This window comes from Stomoxys calcitrans, chromosome 1 (genome assembly GCF_963082655.1).
Source record: "Stomoxys calcitrans chromosome 1, idStoCalc2.1, whole genome shotgun sequence".
Lineage (NCBI taxonomy): Eukaryota > Metazoa > Arthropoda > Insecta > Diptera > Muscidae > Stomoxys > Stomoxys calcitrans.
Genome location: NC_081552.1, coordinates 201,496,353 through 201,522,820, shown reverse-complemented (window position 1 = coordinate 201,522,820; position 26,468 = coordinate 201,496,353). Strand labels below are relative to the sequence as shown.

The following is a 26,468-nucleotide window of genomic DNA, read 5'->3' as shown; positions in this document are numbered from 1 at the left end:
GAGGGATGAATTACTTTACTTTTCTTTAATTGGCTAGAATATTTGTTCCACTAGCCGAACGTAGAATTGCGTTCCAAGCGCCTCGATCTTCTGCGCTCATTCTAAAATCTCTGTCACCAAGTTTCGAGGTGTCTCCCACAACTTGATCTTTCCATCGGGCTTTTGGTCTTCCCGGTTTGCGTGTACCACCATTCTGACAGCATGACCTAGCCAGCGCAACCGTTGTATTTTGATGCGTGTCGTCGTCATACAGCTCGTGGTTCATACGTCGCCTATATTCTCCGTTAACGCAAACTGGTCCATATATTTTACAAAGAATCTTTCTCTCAAAAACTCCAAGCACTGCCTCATCTGCCTTCACAAGTATCCATGCTTCAGAACCATATAACAGCACGGATAGTAGAAGTGTCTTGGGTAGTGTAATCTTCGTGTGTCAAGAGGTGGCCTTGTTCCTAAACTGCTTACTAAGTCCAAAGTAGCATCTGTTTGCCAGTATTATTCATCGCTTAATCTCAAACTGGTGTCATTCGTTTCGGTTGCGGCAGTGCCGAGGTAGATAAAGTTACTGACTGTCTCAAAGTTGTGGTTCCCAACTTTCTCCTTTTTTCTTTATCTGCTCGGTTGTGCAAGGCGTTTAAGGAGTTGAAACCATCCATTTCGTCTTATCTCCATTTACTGCCAGACCCATTTTCACTGACTCTCTTTCGATTCTTTCAAAGGCTGCAGTTACTACTTCCGGTGACCGACCTATGATATCGATGTCGTCGGCATAGGCGAGTGTGGTAGGTGTTGATTTGTCCTTCTCGGCTCTTTTCCAGCATTTGGCGCAGTGTGAATATCTGGTCTAGGGTGGATTTACCAGGTCTAAAGCCGCATTGATAGGGCCCAATTATCTCATTGACTTTAGGTTTTAATATTTCACACAGTACGCTCGGGAGTATCTTCTATGCGATGGGGGAGGGGACTTATTCCTCTGTAGTTGGCACATTCCGTCTTGTCTTCTTTCTTGTGTACGGGACATAGTATGCTGAGGTTCCAATCATGGGGTATGCGTTCTTCTAGCCAGATTGCGCAGATAAGCTGATGCATACGCCTTATCAGCGTGTCGCCTTCGGTCTTAAATAGTTCAGCGGATAACCCGTCGGCTCCTGCTGCCTTGTTGTTCTTTAGTCACTGCTGCTTGGTCCTCATTCTGACTAGGTGGTAAACATTCTATAACATCATGAAGGATTGGTTCTGCGGTATCCTCTTCGCCGCCAAAGTCGGACACTAGCAGTTGGGTAAAATGTTCTTTCCATATCCTCAGCATGTTATCTGTGTCAGTTACCAGATATCGTTCTTTGTCTGTGAAGGAGGATGTGCCTGCATCCACCATCGGTTGGATGTTTAATTCTTTGGTAGAATTTCCGGATTTTATTCAGACTCCTGTACATCTCAATTCGCTCACACTCACGTCTTTCCATTTTCTTTTTCTTTCTGCGGAATAGACGTTTCTCATCTCTGCTTTTCTCCCGATACCTCTCCTTCATCTGGCGCGTTGCTACTGATTGCAGGGTTGCTCTATACGCCGCATTCTTGGCTTCAGTAGCATCTCGAGGCTTTTTGGAGGAGGCTTCCGGTACCCAAGTGCGGATTTCGCAGCATTTTTCATGGAGTGGGCAATGGTTTGCCACTGCGCCATTATATCATCGGAACAAGGAGTGCTTTCATCAAGCAGTTGGGTCAGTCGAGTGGAGTATACCGCTGCCATTTGTTGTGTTTGCAGCTTTTCAATTTCGAGCTTCCGTGCAGTGTCAGATAGTACTGTGGAGGGATGAATACACGCTAGTTATCCATAACGAGGTGTTGCTGTACTGGCGCGACCGAGTGATTTGGTGCGGCGCATGATATGGCCTGGCACCTGACTTGCCCAAGTTGATGCAGTGGCGTTTGCCCATCGTTAGGTCCCGTTGCTTTTGTGGTTGTGTTCGGTCATCCGTGATGAAGGCCGCGTTGATTGTGAGTCCCATGTTGAAGCAGATATGTATGCCGTAGCCCGTGAGGGCTGCCGTGCCCTGTTTGTGTATATCGTCCTGTTGTATGTTGTTTTGGTGCATACTTTTGTATGCTGGCTTATGGTCGGCTTGGGGCGATTCATTTCTTCCAGGTGACCAGTCCGGAACTGTTTGGCGTTCAACGCGTAGTAGACTTTAATCTGGTACCACGGGTATCAGAAGCCCCTGGAACTTCGGTTCCAGCCTGGCAATGGTGAGGCCCCAGTTGGGAGCAACGTGGTGGCTGTGGTTTGTACCCAAATCGAGGGTAGAGCATAAGCTCCGCGTAGAGTTGGGTTTTCAACCGGGTGCTGTGACCCATAGATCGGAATAAGTTTTAGGTAGTACTCCGCTCCTAACCAAGGAGGTGAACACGTCCAGATACATGGTATCAAATTGGTACTCATGTGTGGTTTACCACATGTTGGGGGGCGTTGGTAGACGCATTGTATTCACCCTTGGGCCTCGCAGGTTTGCGCCGTGATGGCAGGCATCGTATCCCCAACAACCTACATCAATAAAAATTGTCTGTACAAAGTTTTAAGCGACAGACGGATGGACAGGCGGACGGCAGGCATGGCTAGATCGACTTAAGATGTTAAAACGATCAAAAAATATATGCTTTATAGGGTAGCAGATCAATATTTCGAGGTGTTACAAACGGAATGACTAGATTTGTATACCCCCCATGCTATGCTATAAGCTTTGTACTAAAAAATCGGTTGGTTTTTTTATATGGGAGCTATATCCAAATCTGAGCCGATACATTATATCACTGCCAAAATCAAAATGGTGCAGTGTGCACGTCATGTTTAAATGATAAATGACATAAATGTGCTTAAATTAAATTTTCTATCTTTTTTTAATTTTCAGCACATCGACATTGTGGATTTCTTCTTGACTCTGTTTCTTGTGAGGTAAGTTTATAACAACAATTGAATGAAGTTTACAAGGCTTATGTATGTAGTTCTAAGGTAACTGTCAAACTGTTCTGTAACTGTAACTGTCAAGGCGACAAATCGCTTGGGGACTAGAGATCCTTGGCAAGCTCCCTTTGAAGAGCAAGGTTGTTCCCCGATTCTGAGGTTCATTCCCCTTTTGATACCAAAAATCCTATGTGGTGATCCGGATCGTGAGAGGACGAGGCTATTACTGAAAGGAGCTAAGAAGGAGGTCAGTATAGCTTTTGGTGTCACAACGGGACACATAGGACTACGAGCTCACTTAGGCGAAATCGGTACAGCAAGTGATATCATGTGTAGGGTATGTAGGGAAGATGATGAGATGTTGGAGCATTTCCTATGTCATTGTCCGGCTTTCGAAGCTAACAGGGGTGGGGGCACAATACCAGACATGAACCAACTTAGGGGACGGGTATGGAAAACAATTGAGGATTTTGTCAGTAGCACGGAATTCCTAACTTAAAATTTTCTTTTTTATTGCCCAAAAAGTAATTGCGGATTTTTCATATAGTCGGCGTTGAAAAATTTTTTCACAGCTTGTGACTCTGTAAAAAAAGTATATTTGATTAAAGTTCATTCTAAGTTTTATAAAAAATGCATTTACTTTCTTTTAAAAAATCCGCAATTACTTTTTGGGCAACCCAATAGTTTTTAGAGCGCACAACAAGCCGATTACTGGCTTAGGTGTGTGTCGATAGTGTCATGGAGCAGATTATATCTTCATTCTCTTTTCAACCTAAACCTAACCTAACCTAAGAGACAGTATATGGATTCTTGGGCCACCGTGGAGCAAAGGCTAGCATGTCCGCCTATGAGAACATCAGACAAAAAGTTATCAACGGTGGTTATCCCCTCCTAATACTGGCGAAATTTGTGTTCAATTCTCCCCAAATAGGTGTAGCGCTGCGGCACGCAGTTCGAAGGTCCCTTGTCATTAGGCTTAAAATTTGAATCGGACAACACTCATTGGTACATGAGAAATTTTTCCCTCTTCCTTATCAATACAATGTCCAATATACGTGCTCGTTTATATATATGTACAGAATTTTAAACATTGTTCTTAATTTTCGGTTTATTACAGCCTTCACCGGAGGATTAGGGTATACTAACTTCGCTATTCCGTTTGGAACGCCTCAAAATATTGATATAAGACCTCATAAGACCTTGACATTGTCAAATCGATCTAGCAATGTCCATCCGTCTGTCTGTCTGTCGATAATACGCCAACTATCGAAGTAGTAAAACTAGGCGCTTGAAATTTTGCAAAAATGTTGCAAATGGGCCAAATCCGTCCATGTTTTGCTATAGCTGCCATATAAACCGCTCTTGGATCTTGACATCTTGAACCTCTAGAAGACGCAATTTTTATCCGATTTGGCTGTCCCAAGGATTAGACCATCAGCCCATAAATGGGCCATATCGGCCCATGTTTTGATATAGCTGCCATATAAACCACACTTGAATCTTAACACCTTGAATCTCTAGAAGACGCAATTTTTATCCGATTTAGCTGTCCCAAGGATGGTCTAAATCAGTCCATAAATGGGCCATATCGGCCCATGTTTTGATATAGCTGCCATATAAACCGATCTTGGATCTTGAATTCTTGAGCTTTTAGACGGCGAAATTCTTATACGATGTTGCTGAAATTTTGCACATAGCGTTCTGTTATAACTTCCAACATTTGTGCTTCGTATGGTCCAAATCGGTTCATAACTTGATATAGCTGCCATATAAATCGATCTCGGACCTTGACTTCCTGAGCCTCTACACTGCGCAATTCCTATCCAATTTGGCTAGAATTTTGTATGAAGAGTTCTGATATAACTACTAACAATTGTGCTACGTGTGGACCAAATCGGTTCATAACTTGATATAGCTGCCATATAAACTCATCGGGGATCTTGCCTTCTTGAGCCTCTAGATGGCGCAATTCTTATACGATTTGGCTACTATGAGGTGTTTTGTTAAGACTTTCAACGATTGTGCTAAGTATGGTCCAAATCGGTTCATAACCTGATATAGCTGCCATACAAACCGATCTCGGACCTTAACTTTTTAAGTCGCTAGATGGCGCAATTCTTCTCCCATTTGGCTACAACTTTCTATGAGGTGTTTTGTTATGACTTCCAAAAACTGTACTTCGTATGGTCAAAACCATTTCATTACCTGATATAGCTGTCATATAAAGCGATCTAGGACATTGACTTTATAGACCTCTAGATGGCGCAATTCATATCCGATTTGTCATATAAACCCATCTCCTGATTTTACTTCTTGAGACCTTATAAGAGACAATTCTTAGCATTATCCTCTGTTTGCCTATAAAGAGATGCCGTACAAAGAACTTGTTTTAGGAGGGTAAAACCAGCGCGCAAAATACCTGGGTGTTTTGCTGGACATGAAATTGAACTTCAAATCCAACATTTAGGAAAGGGCAAGCAAGGCAACACTTGCCCTATACACCTGCCAGAGAGCCATTGGCAAAAGTTGGGTGTTTAGACCGCGCGTAATGCATTGTATATGCACTGCAGTTGTCAGACCTATAAAGCTATATGGTGTTGTGGTCTGGTGGACGGCGCTTAAAAAAGTCCACCTACTGTTCAAAAGTCAACCGGATCCAAAGGATGACTCGTTTATGCATCACAGTCGCACTGAGGACGACACCATCTGTTGCACTGAATTTAATGCTACACCTAATGTCTCTGGACATAGTGGATACCCAAATTGCAGCGACCACTGCCGTGAGGTTAAGGCATCTTTCTCATTGGTCATGTGGTGGCTACGGACACTGTGTAATCCTTGATAAAATATCCGATGTTCCAGGCAGTGTGGATTACACCCTACTTGAGCCGCTTTTTGATAGAAAGTACTGTACCACTATTCCTGATAGAACCGATTGGAACTTCGATATGCCAGGTAATAGAAGTTATATAGACTTCTATACGGATGGTTCCAAACTAGACGACCAGGTGGTCTTTGGGGTGTACTTTAAAAATCTGGGACTGGTCAAAGGTTGAAATTTTTTTGCTGAAATTTGGGACTGTGAGTTGTGTTCGGCCCTTCGACATCCTTCTTCAATTTGCCTATCGCTATAGATTTCGGTATAGTTGCCATATATACCGATCTCTTAATGTAAGGTCTTAAGCCCACAAAAGACGCATATATTGTCCGATTTTGCCAAATTTGGGGCAGTGAGTTGCCATATATACCGATCTCTTAATGTAAGGTCTTAAGCCCACAAAAGACGCATTTATTGTCCGATTTTGCCAAATTTGGGGCAGTGAGTTGTGTTAGACCCATAGACATCCTTTTTCAATTTGTCCCCGATCGGTGCAGATTTGGGCCTAGCTGTCATATGGACCGATCTTTCGATTTACGGTTTTGGGTCCATAAAAGGCGCATTTATTGTTCGCTGTCGCCGAAATCTGGGACAGTGGGTTGTGCTAGACCAGTCTATGTCCTTCTTCTATTTGGCCCAGTTCGGTCCAGATTTGGATATAGCTGCCAGATGGACCGATCTCTCGATTTAAGGTATTGGGCCCACAAAAGGCGCTTTTATTATGCGATCTTGCCGAAATTTGAGACCGTGAGTTATGTTAGGCCTTCCGACAGCCTCCTTCAAATTGGCCCAGATCGGTCAAGATTTGGATATAGCTGCCATATAGACCGATCTCTCGATTTAAGGTCTTGGGCCCATAAAACTTGCATTTATTGTCCGATTTTGTCAAAATTTGGGACAGTGGGTTGTATTAAGGCCTTCGACGTCCTTCTTCAATTTGGCCCAGATCGGTCCAGTTTGGATATAGCTGCCATATAGACCGATCTCTCGATTTGAGGTCTTGGGCCCATAAAAGGTGCATTTATTATCCGATCTGGCCGAAATTTGAGACCGTGAGTTAAGTTAGGCCCTTCGACGTCCTTCTTCAATTTGGCTTAGATCGGTCCAGATTTGGATATAGCTGTCATATAGACCGATCTCTCGATTTAAGGTTTTGGGCCCATAAAAGGCGCATTTATTATCCGATCTGGCCGAAATTTGAGACCGTGAGTTATGTGAGGCCCTTCGATATCTTTCTTCAATTTGGCTTAGATCGGTCCAGATTTGGATATAGCTGCCATATAGACCGATCTCTCGATTTGAGGTCTTGGGCCCATAAAAGGCACATTTATTGTCTGCTTTCTCCGAAATTTGGGACAGTGAGTAGCGTTAGGCCCTTCGGCATCCCTCTTCTATTTTTTCCACATCGGTTCAGATTTGGATACAGCTGTCATATAGACCGATCTCATACCCGAGCTGGTAGGTATCCAAAGTTTGGCCCGGCCTTACTTAATGCCTTTTTACTTGTATTTTGAATAGAAAATTTATTCCACCACTGTTATCGTTGTTTACTTCATATTCACTACGCACTGTCTTTCATCTGCCCTTACAAGGCTTATCACTGTACGCATCAGTATTTCCCAGTTACACATATTAAGGTTACCATTGAGATGTTCATAAATCCTTGTGGGAATGTTTGCTTTCATTATCAGCCAGCAACTTGTCATACTGTGATAAGCTACTGCCATTGTGCGTAGTGGCCCCAAGAGAGCAGATAATTGAATTGAACAATTTATGTGTGGATTATGGAAGCATAAGATCAGTTAAATTTTATGGTTTAATCCAGAAGTGTCAACATTTGTTGGTTAACTATGGAAGTGGTATAATAATATTGCATAGTAAAGCTCGTATACATCAGAATAGTGCCAGTATAAAACCAGTAAGGAAGGGCAAAAAGCGGGCGATGCCGACTGTATAATACCCCACACCTACCCTATTAGTGCAATGTGGGAGCTATATCCAATTCTAAACCAATTTTGATGGACCTCGGCGGTTGTTTTCAAATGGGTTATTAAACGATCCGTATCACATTTCAAGCAAATATGTTCAAACTGTAATAACTACAGTTGACAAATGACAACATTATTGGGAGTTACCAAAAATCTGACGAACATATATGTGAAAACTGTATCTAAATCTGAACCGATTTCGAGTAAACTTCTCAGATATTGTGGTAGTCGTCAAGGAAAGCGTTGTGCAAAATTTTGGCAAGATTGATCAATAAATGCGCTTGCAGTGGCTCTAGGAGTGAAAATCGGGCGATATACATATATGACAGCTATATCTAAACCTGGACCGATTTCCATAAAATTCTCCACTAATGTTGAGAGTCATAAGAAATTCCTTTCTGCCAAATTTCGAGAGAATCGGTTAACAAATGAGTGTTATAATGCAAAATTAGTCCAAATCGGACGAACATATATATGGGAGCTATACCTAAATCTTAACCGATTTTGAGCAAGCTTTTCCAACACTGTGGCAGTCATCGAGGAAAGCGTTGTACAAAATTTTTGCAAGATTGGTCAATAAATGGGTTTGCTGTGACTCTAAAAGTTGAAATCGGGCGATATATATGTATGAGAGCTATATCTGAATCTGAACCGATTTCCATGAAAACCCCCAGCAATATCGAGAGTCAAGAGAAAATCTTTCCTGCCGAAATTCGTGAGAATCGGTTAACAAATGACCATTTTATAGCATTACTAGCTGGACCGGGCCTACTCCGCTGCGCCTTCTTTTACTTTATATGGAACAAAGTTCCATATAAAGAGCTTTTAGTGAAATACCATGCTACGAAAAATGTATATCGCTTGACTAATAGTTTAACAATATAAGTGCCTTTATCTGAATTCCATCTTTATTGGTCTACGAATTTATGTTTACATGTTAGGTGTACTCCATTCTTAAAATACTTTATTTCAACCCGATATTCTCATGATGTCTGATTTAGGGGTGCTTTCGGGGGTGAGGTGGTCCCCCAGACACTTGGCCCTAAAAAAATGTCAGCATCTTGCTCTTCTCTCAAAAACCTTTTATTTAACCCATATTGCCATTGGTTTTGAGGGGGAGTTTACTGGATGAGGCGTCCCCCAAACACATGGTCTCAAAATTGGTTATCACATTCGTTTTCTAATCTCAAATACCTTTCATTTGAGCCACATATTGGCATGGTCGAAAAATGTTTACCCTTTGGGAGGCCCTAAATACATGGTCCTACACTTTTGATATTAAATTCGTATTCTACTACCAAATACCGTTATTTGAGCCCCATATTGCGATGGTCAGTAAAAAATTGCTTTTTGTGGGGTATTTTGAGAAAGGGGTAGTCCCCCCAAAAATTGGTCCCAAAAGTTGGAATCAATTCTTGCTCTGCCCCCCAATACCTTTCATTTAAGCCTCACATTGTCATAGTCGATAAATATGCCCGATTTAGGGATGTTTTGGGGAGTGGGGTGGCCTCCCAAACACTAAGCCCGGAAAATATATCAGCAACGTGCTCTATTCTCATATATCATTTATTTGAACCCCATATTGCCATTGCCCTCAAAATTGAATATCAAATTCGTTTTCTAATCTCATTTAAACTCCTTATTGCAAAAGTCAGCAAATATGTCCGGTTTGGGGTATGGGCCCTAAAAACTATGAATATCGAGCTTCACAGTCTTGATGACCCAAATTGTCTTGGTAAGCAAAGACGTCCTACTTGGGGGTTGTTATGATGGTGGGACATCCCCTAGACAGTTGGTCCCCAAAGGTTGATGTCAGATTCATGGTCTACTCCCAAATACCCTTCATTGGAGCTCCATTTTTCCATAGTCGGCAAACATGACCGGTTTGGGGGGTGTTTTGGGGTATGGGGCGGCCACTCAGTGACTTGGCTTTGAAAATATATATCAGATTCGTGTTCTACTCTAAAATAGCTCTTATTTAAGCCTCATATTGCAATGGTCAGCAAATACTTTCTGTTTTAGGGGTGTTATGGGAGTGGGTTGGCCCCATAGATACTTTTCCCGAACATTGTTTTCAGATTCGTGTTTTACTTCCAAACACCTTTCATTTGAGCCCCCTATTGCTTTGGCCGTAAATTTGTCTTTTTTGGGGGATGTTCTTGGGGATGGGCGGCCCCTCAAACACTTGGTCCCACATCGAGATATCAGATTCGTGTTCTACACTCAACTGCCTTTTATTTAAGCCCCATATTGCCATAGTCAGTAAATAAGTCCTGTTTTGGGGAAGGCGTGAACCCCCAGAAACTGGGACCACGTTTGGACATTTGGCTATTAGATTCGTATTCTACTCACAAATACCTTTCATTTGAGTCCCATATTGCCATGGTCGGTAAATATGTCCGATTTAGGAGTGTTTTGGGGGTTGGGGTGGTACCCCTAACACTTGGTCCGACAATTGGATATCAGATACGTTTTCTAATTACCACATTTTTTTTAGGTTACTATAAGAGAGCACACAAAATTTCGCTTAAATCGCACCATCCCTCTCCGAGATCTAGCGTTTCTGAAAATTAGGGTAAGGGGGAGGGTTCGCTCCCCCTTCAGATATCAAAAAATGTAGTACCCTATTTTCACCACGGGATCATTATGCACCATCAGTGAAAATTTCAAGATATCAGATTCGTTTTCTAATCTTAAATACCTTTCATTTGAGTCGGCTATTGTCGTGATTGGTGTATATATGTGTTTGGTAGGTTTTGGGGTGGGGCGCCCACCATAGGTACCCCATCCGAAACTTGGATACCAAGGTTTGTAGGTTACTATAAGAGAGCACACAAAATTTCGGTTAAAACGCCCCACCCATCGCCGAGATCTGGCGTTTTTGAAAATTAGGGTAAGGGGGAGGGTCCGCTCCCCCTTCAGATATCAAAAGATTTAGTGCCACGTAATTTCACCACGGGATCAATTGGCAAATCGGCTTATCAGGCAAAACGAATATAGAAATTACCTTACCATCAACTCATTTAGCACTAATAAAAACCATTAAACGAAATTTTTCCCCCAAGTGTTGCGGCAATCGTTGTTTGTTTGTACTAAATTTCCATGTTTATTTTCTTAAAATTAATTGCCATCGCTGGCCATAAATATACAACATTTACTTCTATTTACCTATACAAAAAAATTCTAGATTAGCATTCACAGCGACAGGGTCATACGAGCCCATAATTAATTAACAACAACAAAAATAGCTCCATAATTATAATTTTATTAGCTTCATAATCGCTGAACACTCAGTGGAGAAATAGCACCACACAAAGTGTCAGCATAGAGCCGACATCAACACCACGCCTGCCCTCAACCATCCCCAGTTGCGGCCACCCATTGGCTAAGGTGGGTGAGTGAAGGCTCACGTGCTCTTTGGAAATATTTCAAACTCAAAACTGACATTAGCCAAAGTATGGCGCTTGCTTGCACTTATCAGAAAGCCACCATCCAGCCATTTAAACTCTGGCAGCTATAAGGCAAGCAGTGTTTAAAGAAGCTAAGCATTCTTGACGTTCAATCCTAAAAATTTCTAAGGATCCCATAAAAGGAAAGCAGCGACGGGAGACGCAGTGCCATCATGCATACCACTAGACCACCTAGGCAATTGCTGATGCCACTAAGCGTATCTATGCCTCCGCTGCTACTTCAAATGGCCACCCCAACGATGGTCTGCTTTCAACCCTAATTGTGGGTTAATGGGAAATGTTGTTAACATCATTATTTATTAAAGCCATTATTCTTGTTAACTCATAGTGCATACAAGCACAAGGAAGCACTCAATGAGTGGGGAATATGTTCAAGAACACCTTTATGCAAATAGAACATGCAACACGAAATGGGTGGGTTGCCTGCCACCTCCAAGAATTAGTTTCCGAATGGTGTCACTAGACAAAAGAAGGTTTTAAACAATCAAATTTCCTTCTTTTGAGCAACAAATCTTTATTTGCATAGAAAATCTTATTGGAAAATATGATTTTTGTATAACCCAACGCAAGCTGGGTACTATTGGGTTGCCTAAAAAGTAATTGCGGATTTTTTAAAAGAAAGTAAATACATTTTGAATAAAACTCAGAATGAACTTTAATCAAATATACTTTTTTTACACTTTTTTTCTAAAGCAAGCTAAAAGTAACAGCTGATAACTGACAGAAGAAATAATGCAATAACAGAGTCACAAGCTGTGAAAAAATTTGTCAACGCCGTTTATATGAAAAATCCGCAATTACTTTTTGGGCAACCTAAATGTTGGCACTCTGTCCATCAGACCACAATCATATGGCAAAATATGTCTGACAACTGCAGTACACTTACAGCCAATGCATGATACGCTGTTTAAGTCCCATCTTTTAGGGCTGCCATATAAGTTTCTGGCTTAGGTAACATCACCAAATGTTGCCAGGTGCAATCTAACATCTCCATTCGGAAGTTTGATATGTTCCATCATAAACGCACTCAGAACGTTTTGACATACGACCATCATGTGGGTGGTTTACAGTGACTTGACAAAAAAAAACTGACAAAAAGCAAGTAAAAACGCTTAAAGTTTAGCTGTGCCGAACTTTTGATACCTACCACCATGAATATATTCCATATTAATATCCAACTATAGGCCGATCTCTATCATATTTGGTTCGGGTGCCGAGAAGATGTATACAAGTAACAGTATCCGATTTCTGCGAAATCGGGCAATAAATGCTCCATTTATGTGATTAAGCCCCAAATCGGATAATCGAACTATATAACAGCTATATCTGAGTCCGTTCTGAAGTATATTTGGGTGGGATGTCGGGAGTCTGTTTCAAATTTCAGCAAAATCGGAGATTAAATGCGACTGTTATGGTCTTTAGACCCTACAGCTGAAGATGGGTCTCTATGGCAGCCATATCTAAATATAGCCCTATCTGGACCATATTTGAGACAGATCTTGGTAGTCTTGATACAACTCACTGTTCCAAATTTCAGCGAAGCCGGGTCATAAATACGCCTGTTATAGGCTTACGACTCCAAATCGGCATATCGGTCTATATGGCAGCTATATCTAAATATAGCCCGATCTAGACCATATTCGGGACATATGTTGGAAGTCTTGATACAACTCTTTCTTCCAAATTTCAGCGAAGTCGGGTAATAAATGCGCCTGTTATAGGCCTAAGACCCAAAATCGGCAGATCGGTCTATATGGTGGCTATATCCAAATCTTGTCCGATCTTGTCCATTTTTGGTTGGGATATCTACGGACCTTATAAAATTCATTGTTCTGAATTTCAACCAAATCGGGTTGTAAATGCGCCTGTTATAGGCTTTAGACCCTCAATCGGCAGATCGGTCTACATGGCAGCTGTATGCAAATATGGTCCCATATACACCATATTCGAGTCGGATGTCGAGGCCCCTAGTGCAACTCACTTTTTCATATTTTATCAACATCGGAAAATTAATGCGCCTGTAACAGGCCTAAGACCCAAAATCGGCAGATCGGTCTATATAATAGCTTTATCCAAATATGTTCCGATCCAAATATGGTCCAATTCGGGATAGATGTTGGGAGTTTTGATACAACTCACTGTACCCAATTTCAGTGAAGTCGGATAATTAATGCGCCTGTTATAGGCCTAAGACCCAAAATTGTCCGATCAGTCTATATAGCAGCTATATCCAAATATGTTCCGATCTGGACCATTTTTGGTACAGATATCGACGGTCCGAATAATACTCACTTTTCAGAATTTCAACGAAATCGGGTCATAAATACGCCTGTTATAGGCTTACGACTCCAAATCGGCATATCGGTCTATATGGCAGCTATATCTAAATATAGCCCGATGTAGACCATATTCGGGACATATGTTGGGAGTCTTGATACAACTCTTTCTTCCAAATTTCAGCGAAGTCGGGTAATGCGCCTGTTATAGGCCTAAGACCCAAAATCGGCAGATCGGTCTATATGGCGGCTATATCCAAATATGTTCCGATCTGGACCATTTTTGGTTCGCATATCGACGGGCGTAGTAAAACTCACTGTTCTGAGTTTCAAACAAATCGGGTTGTAAATGCGCCTGTTATAGGCTTTAGACCCTCAATCGGCAGATCGGTCTATATGGCAGCTGTATGCAAATATGGTCCCATATACACCATATTCGAATCGGATGTCGAGGCCCCCAGTGCAACTCACTTTTTCATATTTTATCAACATCGGGTAATTAATGCGCCTGTAACAGGCCTAAGACCCAAAATCGGCAGATCGGTCTATATAACAGCTTTATCCAAATATGTTCCGATTCAAATAGGGTCCAATTCGGGATAGATATTGGTAGTTTTGATACAACTCACTGTTCCAAATTTCAGTGAAGTCGGGTAATAAATGCGCCTGTTATAAGCCTAAGTCCCAAAATCGGCAGATCGGTCTATATGGCGGCTATATCCAAATCTTGTCCGATCTTGTCCATTTTTGGTTGGGATATCTACGGACCTTATAAAACTCACTGTTCTGAGTTTCAAACAAATCGGGTTGTAAATGCGCTTGTTATAGGCTTTAGACCCTAAATCGGCGGATCGGTCTATATGGCATCTGTATGCAAGTATGGTCTCATACACACCATATTCGAGTCGGATGCCGAGGCCCCTAGTGCAACTCACTTTTTCATATTTTATCAACATCGGAGAATAAATGCGCCTGTAACAGGCCTAAGACCCAAAATCGGCAGATCGGTCTATATAACAGCTTTATCCAAATATGTTCCGATCCAAATATGGTCCAATTCGGGATAGATGTTGGTAGTTTTGATACAACTCACTGTTCCAAATTTCAGCGAAGTCGGGTAATAAATGCGCCTGTTATAGGCCTAAGACCCAAAATCGGCAGATCGGTCTATATGGCGGCTATATCCAAATCTTGTCCGATCTTGTCCATTTTTGGTTGGGATATCTACGGACCTTATAAAACTCACTGTTCTGAGTTTCAAACAAATCGGGTTGTAAATGCGCCTGTTATAGGCTTTAGACCCTCAATCGGCAGATCGGTCTATATGGCAGCTGTATGCAAGTATGGTCTCACACACCATATTCGAGTCGGATGTCGAGGCCCCCAGTGCAACTCACTTTTTCATATTTTATCAACATCGGGTAATTAATGCGCCTGTTATAGGCCTAAGACCCAATATCGGCAGATCGGTCTATATGGCAGCTTTATCCAAATATGTTCCGATTCAAATATGGTCCAATTCGGGATAGATGTTGGTAGTTTTGATACAACTCACAGTACCCAATTTCAGCGAAGTCGGGTCATAAATGCGCCTGTTATAGGCCTAAGACCCAATATCGGCAGATCGGTCTATATGGCAGCTATATCCAAATATGTTCTGATCTGAACCATTTTCGGTTCAGATAACGGCGGACCTAATAACACAGGTCCGCCGACATTTTACACAGGTCCCCAACATATAATTTAATTGTGGTCCAAACCGGACCATATCTTGATATCGCTCCAATAGCAGAGCAAATCTTTTCTTATATCCTTTTTTGTCTAAGAAGAGATGCCGAGAAAAGAACTCGACAAATGCGATCCATGGTGGAGGGTATATAAGATTCGGCCCAGCCGAACTTAGCACACTTTTACTTGTTTTTGAACTAACGTTTCCAGAATGTTGAAAACATACCAGTGATAATTACTTTGATTATCCATCCCATTTGCGAATTATTTATTGTTGAGTATAAATGTGTTTGTGTTTGTTTTTTGCTTTCTCAATATTTCAAGCCATTAAACTGGCCACAATAAAATTTAATGCAATTTGTTTATTCTGAAACATGCCTCGTTAGCCAATAACTCTCATTATTCCACACGTCCCTTTGTGAGCGATATTGAATAGCTTCTTAATTGGAAATCATTATAAATTCAAACTGATGTGGCCATAATCCGTTTTATTTAATTATTTACTTAAATGTATTTTCATTAACTAAAGAGCAACTGAAAAATTATTCAAACATTGACCGGCTATTGTTTATTTATGAAAAGGCTGACTGATGTTGGGAGGGGTCCATAAATGTGTGGTTGATATTGAGGAGAAAAATTTTTTTTCTTCTTCATTTTTTATGAAAGCAAATTGTTAACAAAGTGTTGAGCGATGTTTATAAAAGCTTATACTTCATTAATGGAAGGGCTTTAAAATTCGAAAAAAAAATATTTCAGTTAAAAGGAACGCAGCATTGTAATACCGTCTAAATCACACATGCTGATGTTGGAAGGCTTCAAGCTTAATCGGATAGTTAGATTATCTCTTCTACTAGAACTGAAAACGACGTTTAATATATGGCAGGTATATCTAAATTTTAACAGATATGGCCCTTATAGACATCTTGGAGCTTGGGATAAGGTTATATATGTCAATGGTGGCAGTCTTCAAACAGACTAACCTAGAGGTTTTAGGCCATGGGATGCCATAGCGCCAAAATAAGGAAAATGCCTTACATCAACTGTAGTTGAACTAACCAAATCACTCACCTATTCATTTGTGAAAGCTCGTTAACGCTAGCAGAACCGGTTACTTAGCCAGTTAGGCTAGCGGAACCAGTTACATAGCCATCCAAAGTTGGAACCGAAACGAAGGAAGCGCGCACGGCCCCTGAGTCTTCATGGAGGACTGTGACTTCCAAAAGGAGGCCACTGCCATCACGGAAGGGGAAGATGGTCGCTGAGAATGGTAAGGAGCCGCCCTCTTACGCCAGAGTGGCAAGGAAGCACAACAGCGGTTATCAATATCGTCTGTGCATCCTGTAGAATTCCACCAGATCATCGGTCCCAAGTGGAGCATCTAGTTAAGGAGCGGATTTTCGAAAATGTGTGGAGCTCTGTAGAGGCTCCACACATATAAATAATGAGCTGCGAGTATAGAGGGGACATCTTTAGGCTGAGTTTTGCATCGGCAGAATGTCTTGGTACCGTTCAAAAGCTCGTCAGAGGTATTTACGCTCGCTGAGAGGGCGCAAAGCTCAACCTAATGAAAAAGATGGATATCGCCCAGCTCACGTAGCCTTTGTGAGTTTTGTCTTCATCTAGGTATGGGGCAGTAAATTTGCGACGGAACGCATGTTGGGATTCTTGGGCAAGCAAAACCAAGGTTTGGTCCCCGAAAAGTGGGAGGTCTTCCACAGGGAGGAGAAGGAGGAAAGAACTCTCTTTGTGGTTGGCATTGATCAAGTCTCGGTGACGAGTTTGGCTTAGACTAAAGGCATACCGCACTACGGGAGCAAAGCTGGCTTTTGGGAAGACTAGGATAGAGCAGAAATTTTCATTCTGCGACATCAGGCCGTGCAGTGGCAGGTGACTCAACACCGCCCAACAAACAGGGGGCCGACAACAAGACAATCACGGCATCTCTCAATATTGAAAAGACTAGGGGATGCAATGATCCTAATACTAAAATATCAGGCAGTGCCGTGGGAAGAGACCCAACGCAGCCTAACAAACAGGAACCCGACGATGGACCCATCACCGACTTAAAGATTCGGAATACTGGGATAGGTAAAGATCCTAATATTCAAACATTAGGCAGCGCCATCTATGTAGCCCAACTAACAGGGAGCCGATGATGGTACCATCACCTACTCCAAAAAAGCCCATTTACTTAAGATTTGGAAGGCTAAGATAGGCAAAGATCCTAGTTTTGAAACATCAGGCAGTGTAGAGAATGGAAATCCATTAAAGCTTAACGAGCCGGGACCCGACGATGGAACCATTATCGACCTTATAAATAGTCGGAAGACTAGACTAGACAAAGAACCTAAAACAATGACAACAGGCAGTGCAGTGACAGAAAAGTCAATGCAGTCTAAAGATTTGGCAGCAGACGATGAGATCATCACCGACTCCCAAGATGCCCATTTGCTGAAGGACCAATGATTGAGGTAATCCAGATAAACCTCCACCGGAGCATGACTGCTACACACGCTCTGATGGAGAAAATCAACAAGGGCAAGATTCATACTGCCTTAATTCAGGAGCCATGGACGACCCGGAACAAAGTTTCTAGACTGAACCATATCAACTACCAATTATTCTATGCTAACACTGGTAGTCGTTTGAGGACCTGCGTTATTTGTCACAAAAATTTGAAAAATATGATTTTCCCCAGAGTTGTCAACGTCGGATGTACCTGGCATCACTTTATCTGCCTTTCGACTCTCCGACACCGCCACCCACGTCGGAGCTGCAACGGCTGGTGGGGAAAGCAAGAATCTTTCTCTCAAATACTCCTAGCACTGCCTCATCTGCTTTCACAAGTACCCATGCCTCATGTTTCTAAACTTCCTACATAATCCAACGTAGCGATGAAGAGAAGACTTATTCCTCTGCTATTGGCACATTCCGTCTTGTTTCCTTTCTTGTGTACGGGCCACTGTATGCTGATTTTCCAATCATGGGGTATGCGTTCTTCTAGCGAGATAGCGCAGACAAGCTGATACATATGCAATATCAGCGTGTCGCCTCCGGTCTTAAATAGTTCAGAGGGTAACCCGTCGGTTCCTGCTGCCTTGTTGCACAGTATGCTGAGGTTCCTATCATCGTGTATGCGTTATTCTAGACAGATTGCGCAGACAAGCTGATGCATGCACCTTATCAGCGTGTCGCCTCCGGTCTTAAATCATTCAGCGGGTAACCCTTCGGCTTCTGCTGCCTTGATGTTCTTCAGTCGGGTCACAGCTACGAAGTGAACATTCTATACCATCATCAGGGTTTTGTTCTGCGGTATCCTCTTCGCCGCCATTGTCGGACACTAGCACTTTGGTTAAATATCCTCAGCACACTATCTGTACCAGTTACCCGATTTCCTTCTATGTCCAGCAGGAGGATGTGCCTGCAACAAAGCCATCGTTTTTATGTTTGATTCCTTGGTAGAATTTCCGGACTTCATTCTGACTCCTGTGCATCTCAATTCGCTCACATTTACGACATTCCACTTTCTTCTTTTTTTTTTGCGGAACAGACGTTTCTCCTCTCTCCTTTACTCCCGATACCTCTCCTTCATCTGGCGCATTGCTACTGATTGCAGGATTGCTCTGTATGCCGCATTCTTGCCTTCAGTAGCATCTCGACACTCTTCCTCGTATCATGGGTTTCCTTGGGGAGGCTTCTGGTACTCAAGTAAGCATTGCGTGGCATTTTCCATGGAATGGGCAATGGTTTGCCACTGCACCGTTATATCATCGGTACAAGGAGTGCTTTCATCAAGCAGTTGGGTCAGTCGAGTGGAGTATGTCGCTGTTGTGTTTGCAGCTTTTCAATGTCCAGCTTCTGTGCAGTGTTAGATCGTACTTTCCTCGCCATGTTCAAACGGGTGCGAACCTTTGCGAATCTATATTCGCTTCACGGATCGATCGTACATGTGACAATATGATTTCTTGTCTTTTGATCGGGTGACAACCATGTGGCCGTGTGAATCTTTCCATGTTGACATCTGGTGCTGCTAATTACCATATTTTTCGACGCAGCGAAATCTATTAGCCACCATCCATTAGGGAAAGTTTTTTCGTGTAGGCAAAATTTTCAGACTGTGGGACCAAATATATTTTCCTTCACTAGGTTAGGTTCAGTGGGTTGCCCACCAAAAGGTGAGTTCACTCGGAGATCAGTCTGACCCATTGTGGTACCCTTGATAAAAAAGGAAGAGAAGGAAGAAGTAAGACCTCAGACTAGAGGTTATACACGAATAAAGGAAAAACGCAAGCACAGATATTACTACGCCGTAACTTATGGCACCCCCCGTTGGAACCATCCTGGTCCTTCCACAAATCTCAGGAGACCTACCAGAGGTATGTTGTGTATTGACCCAGATCACGGAAGAAACGGATGCCCAGAAAGAAAAAGCTACGTCCTTGCAGACCTGGACATCAACACAGCAAGTGCTCAATAGTCTCCACTTCATCCTCATCGAAGCATCTGCTACAGAAGTTATTGTGCGTTATCACCATGCTTGCCGCCATGCGACCTATGGCACAGTGTCCGGTTATGACCCTGTCAAGGTACTCATCGGCCTCTTATCGAACGCCAGCAACTCCCTCGTCCTCCTCTGGTCGATGACCAGCCATAGCGCCTTTGTAGTCCTGCATCCATCCACCGAGTCTCACTTCGCTACCGACGCCGCTCTGGCCATCCCCTCTACTGTTTTCAGTAGCTCGACAAATGGCACGTAGGCAAGACCGGCGACCGGTCCGCCCGGCGCAATCAAACCCTCATGCCCAGGAATTAATTTCAGCGTCACATCGTGGGTCTGGAGCAAATCCAGGGTCTTCAAACAATCCGCCACGCATCTCGACTTCACCATCCTCGATCCTAAGGCCTTGAGCACCGCCGTACTGTCCACATAAAATTTGAGTTTCGAGAGTGGTGAGTCCCTTACCAGAATTTCTCTTGCGGCCACTGCAATGGCACAGAACTCTGCCTGAAAGACTGTCCACTCGTCCGACAGTCTCAGAGACATACTTTGCACCGATTCTTTTCTTGTCCATAAGTTCGAAGATGGGCTATATCGAACTATATCTTGATATAGCCCCTATATAGACCGAATCGCCGATTTAGGGTCTTAGGCCCATAAAAGCCACATTTATTATCCGATTTAGCTGAAATTTGGTACAGTGAGTTGTGTTAGGACAGTCGACATCCTTCTACAATTTGGCCCAGATCGGTCCAGATTTGGATATAGCTGCCATATAGATCGATCTCTCGATTTAAGGTTTTGGGCCCATAAAAGGCGCTTTTTTTTGTCCGAATTCACCGAAATTTGGGACAGTGAGTTATGTAAGGCCCTTCGACATCCTTCTTCAATTTGGCCCAGATCCGTCTAGATTAAGCAGGTTAAGTTCGAAGATGGCTCTATCGGACTATATCTTGATATAGCCCCCATTGGGTCTTACGCTCATAAAAACCACATTTATTATCCGATTTAGCTGAAATTTGGTACAGTGAGTTGTGTTAGGCCCTTCGACATCCCCCTTTAAATTGGCCTAGATCGGTTCAGATTGGGATATTGCTGCCATATAGACCGATCTCACGATTTAAGGTTTTGGGCCCATAAAAGGCGCTTTTTTTTGTCCGATTTCGCCCAACTTTGTGTTAGGCCCTTCGACATCCCCCTTTAATTTGGCCCAGATCGGTTCAGATTAGGATATAGCTGCCATATTGACCGATCTCTAGATTTAAGGTCTTGGGCCCATAAAAGGCACATTTATTGTCCGATTTCGCCGAAACTTGGGACAGTGTGTTGTGTGAGGCCCTTCGACATCCCTCTTTAGTTTGGCCTAGATCGGTTCGGATTTGGATATAGCTGCCATATAGACCGATCTCTTGATTTAAGGTCTGGGATCCATAAAAGGCGCATATATGGTCCGATTTTGCCAAAATTTGGACAGTGAGTTGTGTTAGGCCCTTCGACATCTTCATGGAATATGGCGCAGATAGGTCCAGATTTGGATATAGCTGCCATATAGACCGATCTCTAGATTTAAGGTCTTGGGCCCATAAAAGGCACATTTATTGTCCGATTTCGCCGAAACTTGGGACAGTGTGTTGTGTGAGGCCCTTCGACATCCCTCTTTAGTTTGGCCTAGATCGGTTCAGATTTGGATATAGCTGCCATATAGACCGATTTCTCGATTTAGGGTTTTGGGCCCATAAAAGGCGCTTTTTTTGTCCTATTTCGCCGACGCTCGCCTTCAGCCGCCCCTTGCCTGGGAACAGATGCTGATGTTGGCCATTGGTTATTTAAAGGCGTCAATAACTCGCCTTGTCATTTCGAGTATTAATGGCTTTCAGTATTTAAGTGAGAGTCAGTGCCACCTGACTACTCACTGAGACACTCCTCTCAAAAATCGCTGACTGACAGACTTTAACAAAAAAAAAACTTTCCACTATCCACAACCTGTGGACGCGCCCCTTAGCTCTCAGCTAAGCTTCCCGTGATAACAATGGACACCACACAAGTCGGGGCTCAAAGTTCCAGCCTTAGTGGTGCCCATCGTTATCCCGTGTTGGAAGGGATAACTAACTGCCCATCACAAAACTGTCCATGTGTGACATGTGACTACGCACCCACTCACCCTCTACTGATGGCAGACGAACTTGTATCGCAAAAGGCGCAAGAAAAACTTTTAAAAACAACTCAACGCCTGATATGAGTTTTACGAATATTCAATGAGATTGATTTGAAAATCTGAAAGTTTTCCATTTACTAGTCTCTGAAGTGGAAAGTTTGTTTGTTTTTCTTGCCTTGAGCAAAAAAAATGGCAAAGAATTTTTGCAAAATCAACAAAAGGCGCGTAGAGGATGAAATTAAAAAAGAGAAAAAAACCAAACACAAACTTCTCAGTAGTGAAGGGGTTGTCAACTTATTGCAAAAACTTCTTTGATTATTGAAACATTATTGGAATAGTATGTAAATAGCAAAGAAGCATATCAGCTAATAGACTCTGCTCTAATAGTTTGATGTGTATTTTAGTTTGGAATTCTTTGATGCAGTATTGTTGAATTCTTTCACTATTGGCTTAAAGCTTATCAACTTTTATGAAAGTAGGGAGTAGAGAATCACAGTAAATCAATATAGAGTAAATGCAAATTTTGCCCATGAACATTCCTCTAAGGAACAGGGGCAAACTTATCAAATATCAGTCCGATTCAAGTTTAAGCTCAATGATAAGGGGCCTCCTTTTTATAGCCGAGTGCGACACCTCTTTGGAGAGAAGTTTTACATGGCATAGTACCTCACAAATGTTGTCAGCATTAGGAGGGGAATACCACCGCTGAAAATTTTTTCTGATAGTCTCGCCAGGATTCGAACCCAGGTGTTCAGCGTCATAGGCGGACATGCTAGCCTCTTAGCTACGGTGGCCTCCAATAAAAGATAAGTTCAATAATATCAGTCAGCTGACAATTCAAGGGCTAGCTGATTCCCCTCAATGGAAAATGTATCAGGCGTCATGCTCCAAATATTTTTTTGAACTCGTGGAGTTAAAAGGGCTCTTGAGAATCTAGACGTAAAAATCTCCGGGCCCAGATGGCACATCAACAATTGTCTTGCGCAGGTGTTCTTCGACGCTCGCTCGTCCATTACGCAACCTTTTCAACCTTGCCTAACGAACGTTCGTTCGTACGTTGCGAACGTTCAGCCAATACCCAAGAAGGGTGAAGCAAATAACCCTACGAATTATCCGTCAATTGCGATATGCTCCGCTCTCTCCAAGGTCATGGAGAGTATGGTCAATCACCATCTTGTGGAGTATTTAAAGTCTAATGGCCTTCTTAGCGACCAACAGTATGGGTTCCGCAGAAATCGCTCTACGTGCGACCTCATGGCATTTCTGTCGGAACGTTGGAGTCGCTCAATCCACCATTTTGGTGAGGGTAAGGTTGTGGCTCTGGATATCTCCAAGGCATTTGATAGGGTCTGGCACGGTGCACCACTATCGAGCTTTCTCACAGATCGCACTTTACGAGTGGTTAAAGATGGGTTCTCATCCAATGAGCATAAATAGACCGCAGGTGTACCCCAGGGCTCTGTTCTTTCTCCTTCTCTTTTTCTTATTTTCATCAATGATCTGTTGGGTCAGACATCGAATCTGATCTACTCATTTGCGGATGACAGTAATCTCTGTCATTCGTACTCATTCGACCATAGGCCGAGTCTTCGAGAGAATGTGGACAAGAGGCGGGTTATGCATGATACACTCTGCCACGATTTGCTGGCCATTTCTGAGTGGGGTCGAATGAATCGAATAGATTTTAATGCACGGAAGACTTAGTGCTGCTTGTTGTCATACAAACGACTCGCTGACCAATTACTATCATCTTTGTCTATCAACGGTGTAGATGTTGAGCAATCGGAAGCTCTTGATATTCTGGGCATAAAAATACAAAGTGATGTCCATTGGAGTGTCGAAAGAAGCATTCCAGTGTTTCGGCTTCCTTAAGCGGTGTAGGAATTACTTCACTCCGTCTGATCTTCTTAACATCTACACCACTTTCATAAGACCGAAAATGGAGTACAACTCACATGTATGGCCTGGAGCTTCAAAATCATCCCTGGAGCTACTGGACCATGTACAGAAGAGAGCGATGGCGTTGATTGGGGACAGTAGGGTATGCAACACCATTGGCCCCCTTGAGCATCGTCGCAATGTGGGTTGTTTGGCGCCTTTTTGGGGCTTGGGTCAATACATCGATGTATTACAAACGGAATGACAAAATTAGCCTATCTCCATCCCATGGAGGAGGGTTTAAAAATCCAGAAAATGGTCTCACACAACTGACACCACTGTATTCAAATCTAACACACAACTCCTATAAAGTTCTTAGCACAAACTATTTCTGCCAACATGGCGCTCAACATTTCCAAGTATGGTATATTTGTTGCTGCTGCCAAATAAGGTACATTAATCACCCGAAACGTGCCTCATGACACGACATAAATATTCAAAATTAACCCCCATGAAAAAGTGTAACAAAATCTGCATAAAAACTGTTGAAAAAGTTCAGAAATATTAAATTGAATACTGTGGCATAACTTTTTAAAGAATTTCTTTTTCAAAGCAAAAAGTATGCAAAAAGTTTGTCACTTCAAAAGAGAGGAAAGAAATTTAAGAATATAAAAGTACAGTGACAAACAGTGATACCATGTCTTTGCAAATGGCACAGTAGATGGGGAGGGGCATAGTGGCAGCAATGCAAATTTGCCCATGAACAATCCATTAAGGAACAGAGGCAAACTTTTCACATATCAAGGAGTAATGTTCGAATCAAGTTTAAGGGGGACCACCCTTTAATAGCCGACTCCGAACGGCGTGTCGACCCCCTTTTGAGGAGAATTCTTTACATGGCAAAGTACCTCACAAATGTTGTCGACATTAGAAGGCGATAACCACCGCTGATAAATGGCTCTCTGATGTTCTTGCCAGTATTGGAACCCAGGCGTTCGGCGTCATATGCATACCTTATGCCCCATAGCAGCTATATCGAAATAGGTTCCGATTTGGACTAAATACTAATAAATACAAGTCATTGTTCAATTGTGTATAACAAAATATTGGTATATTTTGTAGATAAACAAAAACACAAACCGATCTGAATCATATGCGACACGGATGTCGAAATGTTTAACACAAGTCACTGTGTCAAATTTCGGTGAAATCGGATTATAAATGCGCCTTTTATAGGCCAAAAAACTTAAATCGAGAGATCCGTCTATATGGCAGCTATATCCAAATCTGGACCGATCAGGGCCAAATTGAAGAAGGATGTCGAAGGGCCTAACACAACTCACTGTCCCAAGTTTTAGCATAATCGCACAATAAATGCGCCTTTTATGGGGCCAAGACTTTAAATCGAGAGAACTGTCTATATGGCAGCTATATCCAAATCCAGACCGATCTGTGCCATATTGCAGAAGTATGTCAAGAGGCTTAATCTAAATCACAGTCCCAAATTTCGGCGAAATCGGATAATAAATGTGGCTTTTATAGGCCTAAGACACTAAATCGGCGGATCGGTCTATATGGCAGCTATATCCAAATCGGGACCGATCTGATCCAAATTGAAGAAAAATGTCGAAGGGCCTATCATGTTTACAAAACTGTCCAAAATTTAGGCGAAATCCAGCAATAAATGCGCCTTTTATGGGCCCAAAACCTTAAATCGAGAGATGGGTCTATATGGCAGCTATATCCAAATCTCGACCGATATGTGCCAAATTGCAGAAGTATGTCAAGGGGCTTAACCTAACTCACTGTCCCAAATTTTGGCAAAATCGGACAATAAATGCGTCTTTTATGGGTTAAAAACCTTAAATCGAGTGATCAGTCTATATGGCAACTATATCCAATTCTGGACCGATCTGGGCCATATTGAAGAAGGGTGTCAAAGGACCTAACACAACTCACTGTCCCAAATTTTGACAAAATCGGATAATAAATGCGCCTTTTATGGCCCCAAAACCTTAAATCGAATGATAGGTCTATATGGCAGCTATGTCCAAATCTGGACTGATCTGGGCCTAATTGAAGAAAGACGTCGAAGGACCTAACACATCTCCCTGTCCCAAATTTCAGCAAAATCGGATAATAAATGTGGCTTTTATAGGTCTAAGACACTAAATCGGCGGATCGGTCTATATGGCAGCTATACCCAAATCTAGACCGATGTGGGCCATATTGAAGAAGGATGTCATAGGACCTAACACAACTTACTGTACCAAATTTCAGCTAAATCCGTTAATAAATGTGGCTTTTATGGGCCAAAGACCCTGAATCGGCGGATCGGTCTATATGGCAGCTATATCCAAATCGGGACCGATCTGATCCAAATTGAAGAAGAATGTCGAAGGGCCTAACACAACTTACTGTACCAAATTTCAGCAAAATCGGTTTATAAATGTGGCTTTATGGGCCCAAGACACTAAATCGGCGGTTCAGTCGATATGACAACTACATCCAAATCTGGACCGATCTGATCCAAATTGAAGAAGAATGCCGAAGGGCTTATTACAACTCACTGTACCAAATTTCAGCAAAATCCGTTAATAAATGTGGCTTTTATGGGCCAAAGACCCTTAATCGGCGG

At 42.5% G+C, this 26,468-nt stretch overlaps 1 protein-coding gene across 3 annotated transcripts in view; it reads left to right on the top strand.

The window, feature by feature from the left end:
* LOC106091151 (uncharacterized) overlaps positions 1-26,468 on the top strand; it is a 613,012-nt gene that overhangs the window by 363,701 nt on the left and 222,843 nt on the right. For all 3 annotated transcript variants that reach the window (XM_059361085.1, XM_059361084.1, XM_059361086.1), the window contains one exon: positions 2,907-2,950. The gene's annotated coding sequence lies outside the window, so the exon portion shown is untranslated. The remainder of the gene's footprint in view (positions 1-2,906; positions 2,951-26,468) is intronic.